At 44.4% G+C, this 17,996-nt stretch overlaps 1 long non-coding RNA gene across 1 annotated transcript; it reads right to left on the reverse strand.

Annotated features, from left to right (window-relative positions):
• Positions 1-932: 932 nt before the first annotated feature.
• LOC311578855 lies at positions 933-16,049 on the reverse strand. Its single transcript, XR_014772976.1, has 3 exons — positions 15,951-16,049; positions 8,982-9,128; positions 933-2,020 (listed from the first exon to the last, which is right to left on the reverse strand). It is a non-coding gene; the product is annotated as an uncharacterized lncRNA (long non-coding RNA).
• Between the last annotated feature and the right edge of the window lie 1,947 nt (positions 16,050-17,996).

Consider the following 17,996-nt stretch of genomic DNA (forward strand, 5'->3'; position numbering starts at 1 on the left):
AGAAAAGTTACAAGAAAACAAAATGTGCTTTTCACCCCCAAAAAGCAGGTGTCCCATGTAGCTGTTACCACAACTGCTTTATCATTCTCTGTCCCCCGATCTCTATGTCACCCACCTTTTATATCAGTGTGTGCACACCACAAAAGACTTGTAGATACATGATAGCATCATGTTCTTTACCCCAAATACTACAGCGCTATTTCCTAATGACAAGATCTCAGCCTCCTACATGACCACAGTACAACCGTTAAAATGAGGAAATTCAGCACAGATATGACACTATCTGATCCATGACAATATCCCATCCACAGTCAGGTAATGACAGCTGTAAGTCTTTTTCTGGTACAGATCCAGTTCAGAATCACATTTTGCATTAAACTGTCAAGTGTTTTTAATGTCTTTTTCTTTTCTTTTCTTTTCTTTTTTTTTTTTTTTTGTTTGTTTGTTTTATTTTGTTTTTGAGACAGGGTTTCTCTGTGTAGCCTTGGCTGTCCTAGACTCACTTTGTAGACCAGGCTGGCCTCGAACTCACAGCGATCCGCCTGCCTCTGCCTCCCAAGTGCTGGGATTAAAGGAGTGTGCCACCACGCCTGGCTTACTTTCATTTTAAGATTTATTTTATTTTGTGTAGATGAATGGTTTTGCTTGCATTTTTGTTTGTATACCATGTGCACGCCCAGTTCCCAAGGAAGTCAGAAGAGGGCATTGACTCCCCTAAAACTGGACTTAAGGGTGGTTGTGAGCCCTTCGTAGGTGCTGAGAACTGAACCCAGGTCCTCAGCAAGAGCAAAGAGAACTCTTAACCACTGGGCCATCTCTCCAGCCTCTTTGTTTGTTCATTTTAGAGCAGCCTTTGATTATAAAAGGCCCCCAGACTGCTAGGACTTACGAACAGCCACACACTGACCACTCGGACACCGGACTCAGATTGATGGAAGTTTATTTGAATGCTGAACAAGAACTAGCCGGTCAGGGCCACTGTCTGAATTTGGGAATTAGACCGTGACATCGGTCTGCCTCTAAGGCAGGCTTTTTATATGATAAACTGTAACAACCAAATAAGCAGGTGGGAAGCAAAGGAGAGGGCAGCACTGCATCATTTCCATTAGCTAAACATAAGAAGAATTGATTTTGTTCTGAGCACCATGTATCCAAGTGGCTAGACAAAGCATTTTAAGATGATTGGCTGAGATTTAGGGTAGAGGAGCTCTTGGGGGGCTTTCCAGCTCTCTGGGAGTAAAGAACATAGCAGGATGTAGTGACCTTAACTCTAATAGAGCATCCTTTTTCTTTAACCCAGGCAGAACATGCTAATAAAGACTTTCTATTGGCTTACACTGGTGTCAAAGTTGTGCACCACCATGCCGGGCTCACAGTAAGCATTTTAATCTATTGAGCCATCCCAGAATAGTTCTCTTGTAGAACGCATGCTAATTTTAGTTGATTTGCTATATCTTGTAATGAGATTTAGATTATGTAAGATCACAGGCTAGGAATCAAGAGGGCCACTGAGACAAATTGCCCTTTTGGATAAGAAATTGGTCTTTTGGAAAGCTAGCATGGCAGCAGGGGCTCTGAGGAGAATTCAGACTCACTAGGCTAAGTGGGTACTCCTTTTTTTCTTTCTAACTTTTATTTTACATGCATTGGTGTTTTGTCTGTGTGAGTATCAAACCTTGGAGTTGCAGACAGTTGTTAGCTGCTGTGTAGATGCTGGCGTTTGGGTCCTGGTCCTCTGGAAGAGCAGTCAGTGTCCTGTGTTGCTGAGCCATCCCTCCAACCCCGTGGGTACTACTCCTCGTGGAGATGGGAGAGGTCTCGTGACATGTAGCGGATGAGTAGCCATGGTACGTGCAGTCGAGTTGTCTGTGATTTCCAGTCACCAGGGAAGGCGGAAGGTCAATGCGTGGCCACTTGTAGCCCCTGATAGCTTAGGGTGCTTGGTAAGCAAGTGGAGATTAGAGGATTTTACAAGCTCACAGCCAGCCACAGCAGGATGTCGGCCGGTCCTGGACAGCAGCTGGGAGGGTAGAGAAACAACAGGCTTGCGGTGCCTCTAGCCCAGACCTGACAGATTTATTTCAAGGGTTTCTGTTTTCTCTAGAATATAATTTACATGTTACATACTGTTTAAAAAATATTTATTTATTATTATGGACACAGTGCTGAAAAGGGCATTAGATCACATTATAGATGGTTGTGAGCCACCATATGGTTGCTGGGAATTGAACTCATGACCTCTGGAAGAGCAATCAGAGCTCTTAACCTCTGAGCCATCTCTCCAGCCGCATTACATACTTTTTAAAATACTATGTCAGGGACTCAAATGACACCAGGTAGTTCACATTCTGCATACTAACTTAAGTAAATCCAGGTATCTTGGTGCACTTTTAAACTCTATTTTCATTTTGGTTTCTTTTCATATATATATATATATATTTGTTTGTTTGTTTTGTTTTTGTTTTTCAAGACAAGGTTTCTCTGTGTAGCCTTGGCTGTCCTGGACTCACTCTGTAGACCAGGCTGGCCTCGAACCCATAGAGATCCCCCTGCCTCTGCCTCCCAAGTGCTGGGATTAAAGGCGTGTGCCACCACACTCAGCCTTCATTTTGGTTTCTTATATCTTTCTCCCTTCTCCACCCCAATCCCTTCCAACACCCCAACACGTGGTTGGACAGAAAGAAAGTTAGTAGGAGCTCCTGCAGTGAGCTGTTACATAAAGAAACCCAGAAGCAAAAAAGACTCAAATGGTATATACTCACTTATATCAAGACACTAGCCCAAGGGGCATGTCCCATAAAAGTGTTCCCATACCAGGAAAGTGGGTCAGAGGGGAGGACATCCTATTGGGACTTTAGGTGAGAGAAACATGGGAGAATGGGGAAATAGAAGGATCCAGAGGATCCTAGAAACCTACAAGAAGAACATTATGACGCGCGGATCTGGGTCCAGGGGTCCTGCTCAAACTATGGCACCAGCCAAGGACAATATGTGCAGTAAACTTCAAACCCCTACCCAGATCTAGCCGACGGATAGGACATTCTCCACTGTTGAGTGGAGAGTGGGGACTGACTTTCACACGAACTCTGGTGCCCCATTTTTGACCATGTCCCCTTGATGGGGAGGCATGGTGGCACTCAGAGGAAGGATAGCAGGTTACCAAGAAGAGACTTGATACCCTATGAGCATATACAGGGGGAGGAGGTCCCCCTCAGTCACAGTCATAGGGGAGGGGAGTAGGAGGAAAGCAGGAAGGAGGGAGGAATGGGAGGATACAAGGGATGGGCTAACAATTGAGATGTAATATGAATAAATTAATAAAATATTTTAAAAAAATAAACCCTATCTCGAAACTAAAGAGAGAGGAGAAGAGAGAGAGAGGGAGAGGGAGAGGGAGGGAGAGAGAGAGAGAGAGAGAGAGAGAGAGGTTAGAGGGAGAAGGGGCACAGTTCTCTTTAGCTACTTCCTGGTGTTTAGGGTTCCTTGGGGCAAATTCAATCCTTATTTCAGGATATCTCCAGCTGCATCAACAGCAACCAGGAGTAGCAGGGGGAAGTAGCAGCATTCTTCTCTGAGCCGCCAGTCTCTCAGTCTCTCTCTGTCTCTGTCTCTGTCTGTCTGTCTCTGTCTCTGTCTCTGTCTCTGTCTCTGTCTCTCTGTCTCTCTGTTTCCCTCTCTCCCTCTCCCCCTCCCTCCCTCCCTCCCTCCCTCCCTCCCTCTCTCTCTCTCTCTCTCTCTCTCTCTCTCTCTCTCTCTCTCTCTCTCTCTCTCTCTCGTCTGGCATTTATCCCCTCTCCAGTGTCCTCAGAATTAAACTAACCACAGCTGGCAAAGACCGCACCCTTCTCAGAGCCCCAGGAGGCAAACAGTCTGCTGCTGTGGACAATCCCATATCCCACACCTGGGATTAAAACAAAACATGTTTACATCACATAACTGAGTAACCAAAACTCCCATAACACAGGTAGTATTTGCTTCCTCTCTCTACTATAACTCTATTTTTTAAATTTTAATTAACAAATCATTTATAGGATGGCATTTCCATACTATACGTGTCTTCTTTTGTATACTTTTAAGGTTTTTTTTTTTGTTTTTTTGTTTTGTTTTTTGTTTTTTTTTTTGAGACAGGGTTTCTCTGTGTAGCCTTGGCTGTCCTGGACTCGCTTTGTAGACCAGGATGGCCTCGAACTCACAGAGATCCACCTGCCTCTGCCTCCCGAGTGCTGGGATTAAAGGCATGCGCCACCACATCCAGCCTTACTTTTAAGTTTTTGTCACCAGTTTCTTTCTTCCCAAAAGTTTTTTTTTAATTTATTATTTATATAGCATTCTGTCCACACGTTAGAAGAGGGCACCAGATCTCATTACAGATGGTTGTGAGCCACCATGTGGTTGCTGGGAATTGAACTCAGGACCTTTGGAAAATCAGCCAGTGCTCTTAACCTCTGAGCCATCTCTCCAGCCCACCAGTTTTTTAAAAAATAATTTATTTATTTTTACTTTATGTGCATTGGTGTTTTGCCCGCATGTATGTCTGTGTGAGGACGTCAGATCTTGTAGTTACAGACAGGTGTGAGCTGCCATGTGGGTGCTGGGTATTAAACCCAGGTCCTTTGGAAGAACAGTCAGTGCTCTTGCCCGCTGAGCCATCTCTCTAGCTCTTGTTGCCAGCTTTAACGCATTAATATATTGTCTACATGGCAATTTTCAAATACATATAAAATAATGGATTTAATTATGATATCTTTATTCAACATATAACATTATTAGTATTACTATTATTTTGAGACAAGGCCTTACTCTTGTACCCCGGGCTGGGTTTGAACTCACGGACAGTCAGTCCTTCTGTATTAGCCTTCAGGGTGCTGGGCTTAATTTGTCCTCCCTTGTACCTCTTTCCTTTCTGTTTCTGATCCCCTTCTCCTCAAGTAGCCCCTCTTGCTTTCACTTGAACCATTTATATATTTTTCCCAACTCAAGTATGACTAGAGTCATTGCAAGATAATGATTTTCCAGCCCTGCCATTCCTTCTACAACTCATTAGCTCTCTACCACTGATCTCCCAATCATCAGTATTTATTTACCCAGCTATCGTTCAGTGGATTACACCATCCATCCACTATCGTGTTGCTTAAAAATTAACCATCAAGCCAGACACAATGATGCACACCTGTAGTCCCCGCACTCCGGGAGGCAGAGGCAGGTGGATCTCAGCCTGGTCCAAAGAGCAAGTTCCAGGACAGCCAAGGCTACACAGAGAAACTCTGTCTCGAAAAAACCAAACCAAACCAAACCAAACCAAAAAAAGTAATAGAGATTTGTAAATGTCTTTCAAGAAAATCCATGACCGCTGTCAGGGCTCGAGGCCCCAGGAATCACAGTTGGAAGGAGAGAACTGAGACCTTCAAGCTGCCTCATGTGTTCATGAATCCAAATGTGTGTGTGTGTGTGTGTGTGTGTGTGTGTGTGTGTGCATAAGACACACACCCACAGTGCAAAAGACACTGAGGTGTACTTTCTACATAATAAAGTTCACTCCTTCCAAGTGCACAATTTAACCTCCCCAAGATGTGCAGCCACCACCATAGATCAGTTTGGGAACACTTGCAACATACACTGTTTGTATTTGTTTGTTTGGGGTTTTTTTTTTTAATCTTTCCTGATCATCTCTGCCCCGTAACTGAATTATCTCCTTCATTTATATTTGCTATCCTGTTTTTGGTTTTTGGAGACAAGGTTTCTCTGTGTAGCTTTGGCTGTCCTGGAACTCACTCTGTAAACTAGGTTGGCCTCCGAACTCACAGAGATCCACCTGTCTCTGCCTCCAGAGTGCTGGGATAAAACGTGTACACCACCATAGCCCAGCTCGTTTATAATATATTTATGAAATTGATGTGGTTGAGTTTAGTGCCAACATTTTATTTTATTTTATTTTTGTTGGTTTGTTTTTGTTTTTCAAGACAGGGTCTCTCTATGCTAGCCTTGGCTGTCCTGAACTCACTTTGTAGACCAGGCTGGCCTCAAACTCACAGCGATCCGCCTGCCTCTGCCTCCCAAGTGCTGGGATTAAAGGTGTGCGCCACCCTCCCTCCCCCTCTATACCCCCCAAGCCTCCAGAATCTTGACATTTTTATAGCTCCATTCCATTCTTGTGTGTGTGTGTGTGGGGGGGGTGCTTCTTTTTCCTGTTTGATTTTGAGACAGGATCTCTTTATGTAGCCCTGGATGTCCTGGAACTCAATACGAAGACCAGACTGGCCCCAAACACGGAGATCCCCCTGTTTCTGCCTCCTAAGTGCTGGGATTACAGGCGTTTGTCACTATTCCGGGCTATAGCTCCATTCTTCTTGCAGAGGTCATCACATTATCACGTGCACTGTGTATACCACACAATGCTTTAACCCCCACAGTCATTTTTTGGTTTTGTTTTGGTTTTGGTTTTTTGAGGCAGGGTTTCTCTATGTTATCTTGGCTGTCCTGGACTCACATTGTAGACCAGGCTGGCCTCGAATTTACAGCAATCCACCTGCCTCTGCCTCCCTAGTGCTGGGATTAAAGGCGTGTGCCGCCATGCCTGGTTATATTTTTTTTTAACTAAAAAAAAAAAGTTAGCTAGGTGCAGTGGCACACACCTGTAATTCCAGCACTTGAGAGGCAGAGGCAGGTGGATCGCTGTGAGTTTGAGGCCAGCCTGGTCTACAAAGTGAGTCTAGGACAGCCAAGGCTACACAGAGAAACCCTGTCTCAAAAAGCCAAACGAGAAAAAAAAGAAAAGAAAAAATGTTTGGCTAGATAGATGGCTCAGAGATTAAGAGCACTGGCTGCTCTTCCAGAGGACCCAGGTTCAATTCCCAACACCCACATGGCAGCTCACAATCATCTGTAAGTCCAGTTCCAGGGGGTCTGACACCTTCACTTCAATGCTCATAAAATTAAACAGATGCTGGGTGTGGTGGCGCACACCTTTAATCCCAGCACGCAGGAGCATAGGCAGGTGGATTTTTGTGAGTTCAAGGCCAGCCTGGTCTACAAATTGAGTCCAGGACAGCCAAGGCTACACAGAGAGACCCTGTCTCGAAAAACCAAAATAAAATAAAATAATATAAACAAGAAAGAAAGGAAGGAAGGAAGGAAGGAAGAAAGAAAGAAAGAAAGAAAGAAAGAAAGAAAAGTCCTTTCAAAGTACCCACCCACATGTATATTTGGTGTTGCTTGCTCATTTGTGAAAATGTAAGTTTGTATCTTGTGCTATTTATTTCCCTTCTGTTGAAAAGCTTCCTTACAAGCCACAGGGTTCAGATCTAGCAGTGACAATCTCTCTTGGTTTTCATTTCTTTTCTCCCCTCCCCTCTCTCCTCCTCTTCCCTCCCTCCCTCCCCCTTTCCCCCCTCACCTCCTCCTGAAGCATCAGCTTTCAAACCCAGGGCCTTTCACTTGCCACCAACTTGCGTCTCCAGGCCCTGATTTTATTCATGAATATTTTCCACTGATCTAGAATGTTAGAATACCACTTATTTTCTTTCAGCACTCTAGGGATGTGATTTCACTGTCTTGCAAAGTGTGTGTGTGTGTGTGTGTGTGTTTCCAGATAATTATGATGTGCCTACGCAGGTTTTCTTTGTATTTGTTCTGCCTGCGGTGAAGTGTTTCTCGGAATCTTTCTTCCTGCCCACTTGAGTCTTTCCTCTCACTTCCCCTTTCCCTTTCTTCCCCTCCTGCTTCCGTTCTCTCCCCCCTCCCCCTTCTGTCTTCCAGAAATGAGACCAAGTCTCTCTATGTAGCTCTGATTGGCCTGAAGTTTATTGTGTAGTCCAGACTGGCCCTAGACTTGAAACCTTCCTGCTAGGATCGCAGGTGTGGAGGCTTTTTGTTCTTTCTCCTGCTGGGGCTCCAATTACAGTCACTTTTCTTATTGCTGGGACAAAATGCCTGAAATAGAGCAACTGAAAGACAGAAGGAAGGAAGGAAAGAAGGCTTTGAATGTACAGTCCCCCCCAGGCCTGATGACATGGCCAGATGATGCGGCAGGATGACTGTGCTGTCAGGAGCAGAGAGAGATGGATGCTATCACTCCGCTCCCTTTTTTTTTTTTTTTTTTTGGTTTTTTTTTAGGGGGGGGTTGGTTTTTGGTTTTTCAAGACATGGTTTCTCTGTGCAGCCCTGGCTTTCCTGGAACTCACTCTGTAGACCAGGCTGGCCTCGAACTCACGGAGATCAGCCTGCCTCTCGAGTGCTGGGATTAAAGGCGAGCGCCACCACCGCCTGCCTGCCTTTTTTCCTTTCTCTTCAGCCTTGACGTCTGCCCATGGGATGTGGCTGCTCACATTCAGGATGGGTCTTCCCACTTCACTTAAGCTTTTCTGGGAACTCCCTCACAGACACACCCAAAAGCATGTTTCCATGGTGACCCCAAATCTACTCAAGTTGACAATGAAGATCAGTCACCACAATGTATTGGAAATATTCTTTGACACAACGTCTCACTGTGTAGCCTAGGCTAGCCTCAACCTTAGCCTGTGTACTGTAGATTTATAGTATTGTACTAAGCTAGGGTTACAAGTGTGAATCATCGTTCCTGGTTTTACATGTTAGACTTTTTTTTTTTTCCTTTTTTGAGATAGGATCTCTTATAGCCAAGGCTAGCCTCCAACTCACTATGTCCCTGAGGATGACCTTGAACTTCCAAGTGGGAATACTGGGGTCATACACACACACCACTACAGTCTGTTTATTTGTTTGTTTGTTTTTTGAGACAGGGTTTCTCTGTGTAGCCTTGGCCGTCTTGGACTCACTTTGTAGACCAGGCTGGCCTCGAACTCACAGGAATCCACCTGCCTCCGCCTCCCGAGTGCTGGGATTAAAGGCGTGCGCCACCACCACCCAGTCTAAGCTTCAATTCTTATTTGGAGGCTTTTTTTTTTTTAAATAGTTTTTATTCCTGGATGGAGAATGATCTCTTAAAAATGTTTAATTATACTTACTCCTAGGTTTACTGTGGAGAAGTGGCACACTTGTGCCTGAGTGCCAAAGAGCTCAGATGACAGCCAGCCTGAGTTTGTCCTCTCCTCCCACTGTGTGGGTCCCAGGGACTGAACTAGGGTCATCAGGCATGACAGCAACACTCTTACCTAACAGGTTTGGGGAAAGGACAGTTGTTGGTTGTTTGTCTGTTAAGAATTATTTACTTGCCGGGCGTGGTGGCACATGCCTTTAATCCCAGCATTCGGGAGGCAGAGACAGGCGGATCGCTGTGAGCACGAGGCCAGCCTGGTCTACAAAGTGAGTCCAGGATGGCCAAGGCTACACAGAGAAACCTTGTCTCAAAAAACCAAAAAAAAAAAAAAAAAGAATTATTTACTTGTTACTTATTCAGTATTCTGCCCAAATGTGTGCCTATATGCCAGAAGAGGGCACCAGATCTCATGATAGATGGTTGTGAGCCACCATGTGGTTGCTGGGAATTGAACTCAGGACCTTCCGAAGAGCAGCCAGTGCTCCTAACCTCTGGGCCATCTCTCCATCCCAGTTTGTTCGTTTTTGCATCAGGGACACATGTTGCAGGATATTTGATCACACTGTGAACCCCGAGATTGTGTTATATATTGGAAAGACCTGTTTCTAGTTGTGGTGTGGCTCAGCCCTAGCACACACCTTTAATCCAAGAGCTTTTGGCTTGAATATTGTAAATGGGATTAAATAAAGCCAACCATAGGTCAAGAGGCAGAGCAAACAACCAGTTGACAGGAAGTGAACATAGGCTCATTTAGAAAAAAAACATAGAGGAAGTCAGGAGGATGGCGAGAGACGCACAGGAGGTAGAAGGGAAGGACATTCCATTTGAGAAGTTTTGTTTGAGACAGTATAGGAGACGGTCATTGCTCTGGGGATGTAGGCTGAGGAGGAAGGTCAGCTGAGAGCTTTCTCGGGCTCTCCGAGCTAGCAGGCTTTCACCTCAATCAAACGACTGAGGTTTTGTTAAAAACAAAAGGCTCAGGCTAGCCTCCAATTTTTGGTGATCCTTTTGGCTGTGCCTCTTAAATGCTAGGTTCATAGGCATGAGCTACCATGCCCAGCTTTTAAATTAGTTCTGTTTTGAGATGAGGTCTCACTATGTGGCCTTGACTGGCCTGGAACTTGTTGTATAGACCAACCAGGCCTTGAACTCACAGAGATCTGCCTTCCTCTGCCTCCCAAGTGCTGGAGATAAAGATGGGTGCCATCTTTTCTGGTCAGATTTTTAAGTTAAGAGTACAAAATATTGTGTTTCACTATGGCATTTTTCCTATATCAAGATTTCTTTTTTTATTTTCTCTTTTCTTTTTTCTTTCTTTCTTGATTTGTTTGTTTTTGGAGGTAGGGTTTCTCTGTGTAGCCTTGGCTGTCCTGGACTCTCTTTGTAGACCAGACTGGCCTCGAATTCACAGAGATCCACCTGTCTCTGCCTCCCCAGAGATTTCTTATTTTACATTTTATGAACATGTTTCCTTCTATATCCTTGAGCACAATTATAATAGTTTCACTCCTGCCAGCTAATTCCGGCATTGGTTCATCCTAGGGTTAGTCTCCACTGGTGGCCTTCTCTCCTGAGTGTGGCTCAGCTTCTCAGGAACTTATGTCATACTGTGGGTATTGCGGATGACACTGTATAGAGGAAAATCTGGGTTTGTCATACTCCTGTGGAGATTATTGGAAGCTTTTGAAGTAAAAGCAAACAAACTCTGAAGCTGCTGTTTGCTTGTTTATCTTTAGCTGTCCCAGGCATTGGGAGCTCGAGACTTGGCAAGAGGTTTTGGTTTCTTTCTTCCCTTCCTTTCTTCCTTCCCTCCCTCCCTCCTGTTCTTCCTTCCTTCCTTCCTTCCTCCCTCCTTCCTTCCTTCCTTCCTTCCTTCCACAGAGGTCTCACTAAATGGCCCTGACCAGCCTTGAAGTCACAATCCCTTTGCCTCAGTCTCCCAAGCAGCTGGCATTTCGGATGTGAACCACCACCCCTGTCTCTTAGCACTCTGCAGCTGTCGCTCTCTTCCTCTTGAGATTTCTTCCACGATGCTCACCTAGCGTGCACCTGACCTTTGGCTCGAAACCCTGACAATTTTTTGGCCTAGGGGGACAATTTTTTTTTCTTGACTAATGATTGATGTGGGAGGGCTCAGGCCACCGTGGGTGGTGCCACCCCCTGGGCAGGTGGCTATGTGAGAAAGGAAGCTGAACAAGGCAATGCATAGCATTTCTCCGTGGCTTCTGCTTCGGTTCCGGCTTCCAGATTCCCGCTTCAGTTCTTGACTGGAAATCATCCCTCAACCTCTGGTGTAAACTTGTAAGCTGAAACAAACCCTGTGCTTCCGAGGTTGGTTTTATCACAGCAACAGAAAATCAAATGATAACATGGTGACACATTGCTGCAGCCCCGAGCCACGCTGGAGCGGAGGCCTGAGGATCAGTGAAATGGCTGTGGTATTGCCATCGGGTGCCTCCTCAGGCTCCTGCCCTCACTACGGCTACGTCAGCCTTAGCAGCGCTTTCGGGACTGTCCATGACCCTGACATGGTTCAGACATATTAGCCAGAATAGCTGATGTTTTACACGCTAAAACATAAAACTGAAATAACTAAGAGAAAGTGTGAATCGGAAATAATTGTCACAGCCTGGCACGGTGGTACACACTATTAGTTCCAGCACCGAGGAGGCAGAGATCTGTAAGCACAAGGCTAGCTTGGTCTACAGAGCAAGTTCCAGGACAGCCAGGACTACACAGTGAAATTCTGTCTCAAAAAATGAGAGAGAGAGAGAGAGAGAGAGAGAGAGAGAGAGAGAGAGAGAGAGAGAGAAGTAGTAACATCATAGGTTGCTAGGCAGATAGGCAGACTGGGGCAGAATCCTAACATTCTTCCCTTTTCCTAGAATTAAAAAAATGAGGACATTGGATTATTTCTTATGTAAGATCATTGTAATGATTAAAAATTAAGATGCCAGGCAACAGACATGATATGGGGAAGTTTTATTATATGAGCGTAGGAGAGCAGGGAAGTGAGAGGGGGCTCCCCAGAGAGAAACAGAGAGATGGAGAGATAGATAGGGAGAGAGAGGCAGCAAGAGAGGAAGAGAAGAACAAGAGAGAGAGAGAGAGAGAGAGAGAGAAAGAGAGAGAGAGAGAGAGAAAGGTGGGTTTGTCCTTTTATAATCCTGGGTAGGGCCATGCCTAGTGGCAGGTAGGCAATGACGTCACAGAGGGGGACAGAATCCCAGCATTCTCTATGTAGCTCTGGCTGTCCTGGAACTCTGTAGACCAAGCTAATCTCAAACTCAGAAATGCCCCTGCCTCTGTCTCCCCAGTGCTGGGATTAAAGGCAGGCCAGGCGTGGTGGCGCACAACTTTAATCCCAGCCCTCGGGAGGCAGAGGCAGGCAGGTAGGTCTCTGTGAGTTCAAGGCCAGCCTGGTCTACAAAGCGAGTCCAGGAAAGCTAGAGCTGTTATACAGAGAGACTCTGTCTCAAAACAAAACAAAACAAAACGAAAAACAAAAAAAAAGGTGTGTACCACCACTACCCCACTTACGTTAGGAGAAGAAAAGCATTCAAAAAGAAAAGGGCTGGCAGCCAGGAGCAGTGATGTATGCTTGTAATCCCAGCAGTCAGGGAGGCAGAGGCAGAAGGATCTCTTTGAGTTTGAGGCCAGCCTGCTCTACAAAGCCAGTCCAGGACAGCTAAGGCTACACAGAGAAACCCTGTCTTAAAAAAAAAAACAAAGAAACAAAAAACAACAAAAACCAATACAAACAAACAAACCAAGCAAACAAAGAAAAGGGCTGAAGGGATGACTCAGCAGTTAAGAGCTCCTGCTGCCCTCACAGAGGACCCAGGTTCAATTCCCAGCACCCACGAGGCGGCTCACACCCACCTGTAACTCCCATTCCACAGGCTTCAGTGTCCTGATCTGGCCTCCTGGGGCACCAAGCATGCATGCGGCACATATACATACATGCAGGCAAACACACACACAGCGTGGTCTACAAAGCGAGTCCAGGACAGCCAGGGCTGTTATGTTACACAGAGAAACCCTGTCTCAACAAACAAACAAACAAACAAATTAAAAAAAAAAAAGCCTTCCCAACTATACCTAGGACCACTCATTTTTTCCCTCTTTCTTTCTTTCTTTCTTAATAAAATTGTGTTTGTTTCTCAGATTCTTTCTTAACCTGGCTGACACACAAATAATTGAGACTCTATTATAGTATTTTAACAAGCCTCACAGCACAAGAACTGAGCAATTATTAACTCTATCCTTAACCCTCTAAGCTAATCTGGTTTCCTCCCAGCACATCCCGGAAACACCTGCACTTTGTGTCTTCCCTGTTCCAGCTCCTCTCCTGACATCTCCTGGGCCTCTGCCCCTGACTCAACCCCCTACTTCATCTTCTAACTCCTCCTCCCCTGGCTGGCAGGAAGTCCAGTCCTAGTCTCTTCCCTGCTCAGCAATTGGCTGTAAGCTGCTTTATTGGCATATCGGGGCACAATTGGGGAGCAGTGTTCATACAACACTGAGACAGGAGAGTCTCAGAACAAGGATTGCAGCCAGATATGGGGGATACAGAGATCAGCGTTTGAATTACACAATAACCTCATGCCTACAGGGAACAGTCATGATCTTTTTCCTTTCTTTCCTTTTATTTCTTTTTTTTAATTCAACAACTACCTGTAACTCCAGCTCCCTGGGATCAGAAGCCCTTAACTGGCTTCTGAGGACCCCTGCACACATGTGATATATACACACAGGCACATTCATAAATAAAAATTTATAAGGAGGAATATATACTACATGGTAGGTATTTGGCAAAGGAAAAACATAAGATGCTCACACACACACACACACACACACACACACACACACACACACACACACACACTACAAGACTGGGTATCTAATCCAGGCTAGCCTTAAACTCCTGAAATTGTTGAGGAGGATCTTGAACATCTGATGAAATGATCCACATGTGATAGTTATTGAAAACCACCCTAATAAAACCAATTAAGAGTATATAACTTGGGGCTGAAGAGATGGCTCAGTAGTTAAAAGCATTGGCTGTTCTTCTAGAGGACCCACGTTCAATTCCCAGCACCATATGGCAGCTCACACCTGTAAAAGTAACTTTTATTCTCCAGGCTAAATTATTGTCTGGAGGCTTATTGCCTCCTTCTGCTAAACTAGGCCTAGGCCTGGAAGCTTCTAGCCTCTATACAATCTAACCTATGCTTAGAATGTTCTCCGCTTCTGAGACTTACTACTTAATAAACACACTTTCTGCTCTTTCTGAGCTCTGAGCTGGCTGGTTCAACTCAGCTGTTCTGACTCAAACTTTTCTTCCAGCTGATGTATTTAATCTGGCTTCTCTCTTGGCCTGGACTTGCTCTGCTTGGCCTCAGACTAACTCAGCAATCAGCTCCAATCTTCTGGCTTCTTCTCATTTTCTGACTCGTTCCATTTTCACCTGAGTTCTCTCTCTGAAAGTCGGCTCTCTTTCACTATCCTGGTAAAACTGCCTCCTTTCTCTGACTCCTAAGTAGCTTCCCTTTCCTCTCTCTTCTCATAAAAGTCGGGCGTATCCTATTCTGTCAAATCTGTGATTTGTCACCTTTTCTGCCACAGACATCACTTTTAAACATGGGTGCTTCCAAAAAAAAGGAAGAAGAAGAAGAAGAAGAAGAAGAAGAAGAAGAAGAAGAAGAAGAAGAAGAAGAAGAAGAAGAAGAAGCCGGGCATTATGGCCCACACCTTTATTTTATTTTATTTTATTTTATTTTATTTTTTATGGCCCACACCTTTAATTCCAGCACTCAGGAGGGAGATCACAGTGAGTTTGAGTCCAGGACAGCCAAGGCTATACAGAGAAACCCTGTCTCCAAACAAAACAAAACAAAACAAAAAAACATGGGTGCTTCCTTCTACAAACTAAGCTTACCTTAAAGGCATGTACCACCATGCCTGAACCTAAGCTTTCCTTTTCTTAATGCTTGCTCTATACCAGGCTGGCCTTGAACTCAAGTCTGTTTGCCTCTGTCTCCTGGGCTAAAGGCATGTTTGTATTCCAGCCGGATCACATAGACCTACAAGATCTTTGGATATGATCTCTTGCCAGCCAGATCACATAGACCTAGAAGGTCTTTGGATGTGATCTTTTGCCAGAACACCCATGTTCTGAATTAACATTCCTCTACACACATCTGTCTGCAACTCTAGTTTGAGGGCTTCTGATATCCTTATACAGGCAAACACCAATGGACATAAAATAAAAATAAATGTATAAAGAGTATATATATATACATTTATAAATATATAGAGTTATTTTATATATTAAATATATATAAAGAATATATTATTCTATTAGCTGGTAACCAAGAGCAGGGTCACGCCTCAGAGCCTGTTGGTGCTGAAGCTCAGGGGTACAGCATTTTTTTTTAGGGCATGGCATTTTTTAATGCAAAAACCATGATTACCGCAGCATTTGAGGGATCAGAACAAGGTCGGTCTTTTTGCAGAGTTTAGCGTTATTTTCTAGACACCACAGGAGTTTAATACCAAATGCAGGGATTAAAGGCTTGCACCACCACCACCCAGCTGAGCCTGTGGCACGCCCCCCACTTCTTTCTTTCTTTCTTTCTTTCTTTCTTTCTTTCTTTCTTTCCTCCTTTTTTTTTCTTTGTTCTTTTCTCATTTGTCTTTTGGGATAGGGTCTCACGTGTCCCAGCCTGGCCTTTGGACTCACTAGGTACCTGAGCCTGGCTCCTGCCTCCATTTTCCCCACACACTAAGATTACAGGCCTGTGCCACTATACCTGGCTTTAAAAAAAAAAAACAAAAAACAAAAACAAAAACAAAAACAAAACTTTTTTCTACTTGAATTCTCCATTTTTTTTTCTTCTCTACAAGTAAATCAATAGAAAGCCGATGAACTTACAGTTTCTTAGATTCTCTTTTCAGAAACCTGAAGCTGGCTTCTCACTTTCCTAGACAAGTATTTGAGATCTGAGGTCACAGAGACGGCTGCCCTGTGTCACTCAGCTCTGTCCCACATTCCAGTCCCTGGCTTCCTCATGCTTTCTGCGTGTCACTTCTCTAGGACTCCCCTTCGCATAGCATTCCAGTCTCCTCAGGCTCAAGGGCTTCCTGCCTCGTGCAGCTGAGAGTCATGAGGGCTGTGTAAAACGTCGCATGCCGGAGGCGCATTCACATCTCCTGGTCTGGGTAATCATTAATAGAGCTGAGGGAGCTGACCCTTCCTTCAGGCATCAAAGGCGGCTTCCAAATGCACTTGGAAAGGTTTTTGCTTTTTCCCAAAAGACCTTTGTCTTAGACGTTCTTGAGATTTGAAAGTAAAGAAGCGTAAATGTTATTTTGGGAAACTCAAAGTCAAACTGAAAATTAGACTCCTTCCACGGAAACAAACTGCCAAGCAGCACTTCAAGAAGACTCTCCAAAGGCGTAATAGGTCACATAACAGTTGTTCTACAATTCTCTGCCTGATACGCAGATTATTTATAAGAAATGGAATTTGTTTTTACATACAAGGAAAACACTTTAAAATTATTGGACTAGATACAGGTAATCACTGATTTACTGTCCTTTCAACAAATGCAGAGATAAAGGTGTGTGTCTATATGTGTGTATACTGTGTGTGTGTGTGTGTGTGTGTGTGTGTGTGTGTGTGTGTGTGTGTAGACCAAAGGTCAACATGTGTTTTGACAACTTGTTGTTGTTGTTGTTGTTGTTGTTCTTGTTAAATAGAGTCTTCCTAGGTAGCTCTGGACATCCAGGGATTCACCAATTAGATCAGGCTGGTCTCGAATTCACAGAAATCTGTCTGCCTTTCCTCCCAAGTGCTGAGATTAAAGGTCTACACCGCTACACCAGATTAGACGAGGATCCTCTTCCTGTTTCTCTCTCCTCAAAGCCAGGATTATTCATGAGCACCACACCAGACTTCTTAGAGAAGTACTGGGGAATGGATGCAGCACGTTACTAAATATGAGCAATCTCCCCAGCCCCCTTTTTATCTTTTTTAGCCTCTAGATCTGAGCCTTGTACTTTCTAGGCAAGCTCTCTACCATTGAGCGAAATTCCATATATATATATACACACACATATATATATATACACATATATATATATCATGCAAACAGTTGAAAATATATGTACAGCAAATTTCTTTAACAAAGTTTATACAAGAGGTGTATGGTTGAACAGTTTGTCCCTCCAATTCACAGCTAACCCAGACCTGTAGATGTAACCTTGTTTGGGAATAGGGTATTTTCAGATGTAATTACGACAAGACCCTATTGGATTTATGTAAATTGTAGTCCCGTAACTGATGTCCCTATAAGATTGAGAAAATGTAGACATAAAAAGATAGATGAAGCCAGGCATCATGGTGCATGCCTTTAATCCCAGCACTTGGGAGGCAGAGGCAGGCAGAGTTCAAGGTCAGCCTGGTCTACAAAAGGAGTTCCAGGATAGCCAAGGCTACACAGAGCAGCCTTGTGTATAAAAACGAACAAACAAGGGGCAGGAGAGATGGTCCTAAGTTCCGTTTCCAGCAACCACATGGTGGCTCACTACCATCTATGACATGTGATATCTTTCTTCTGGTGTAAATGCAGACATAACACTGTGCACATAATAAATAAATATAAACAAACTAAAAACAAAAGATATGCGAAGGAAATAATGCCCTGTGAAAAGAGAGGTAGTCACCAGAGCAAGGCATCCTAAAGCCAAGGAACGCCACTGTTTTGCAGGGATCATAAGGAGCAAGGAACATGGAAGGAAGGAGCCTTTTCAGAATTATGACCCTGAGACACCATCGTTCATATTTCTAGCCCCCAGAATTGTCAGAGTCTAAACCAAGCGCAGTGAGCTGCTCCTGCAATGCCAGCGCTTGGGAAGTTGGGGCCAGGAGGATCAGGATCCAGGCTAGCCTCTGCTACCTAGTGAGTGCCAGGCCAGC

The sequence above is a fragment of the Acomys minous genome (genome assembly GCF_964271855.1).
Source record: "Acomys minous genome assembly, chromosome: 12".
Lineage (NCBI taxonomy): Eukaryota > Metazoa > Chordata > Mammalia > Rodentia > Muridae > Acomys > Acomys minous.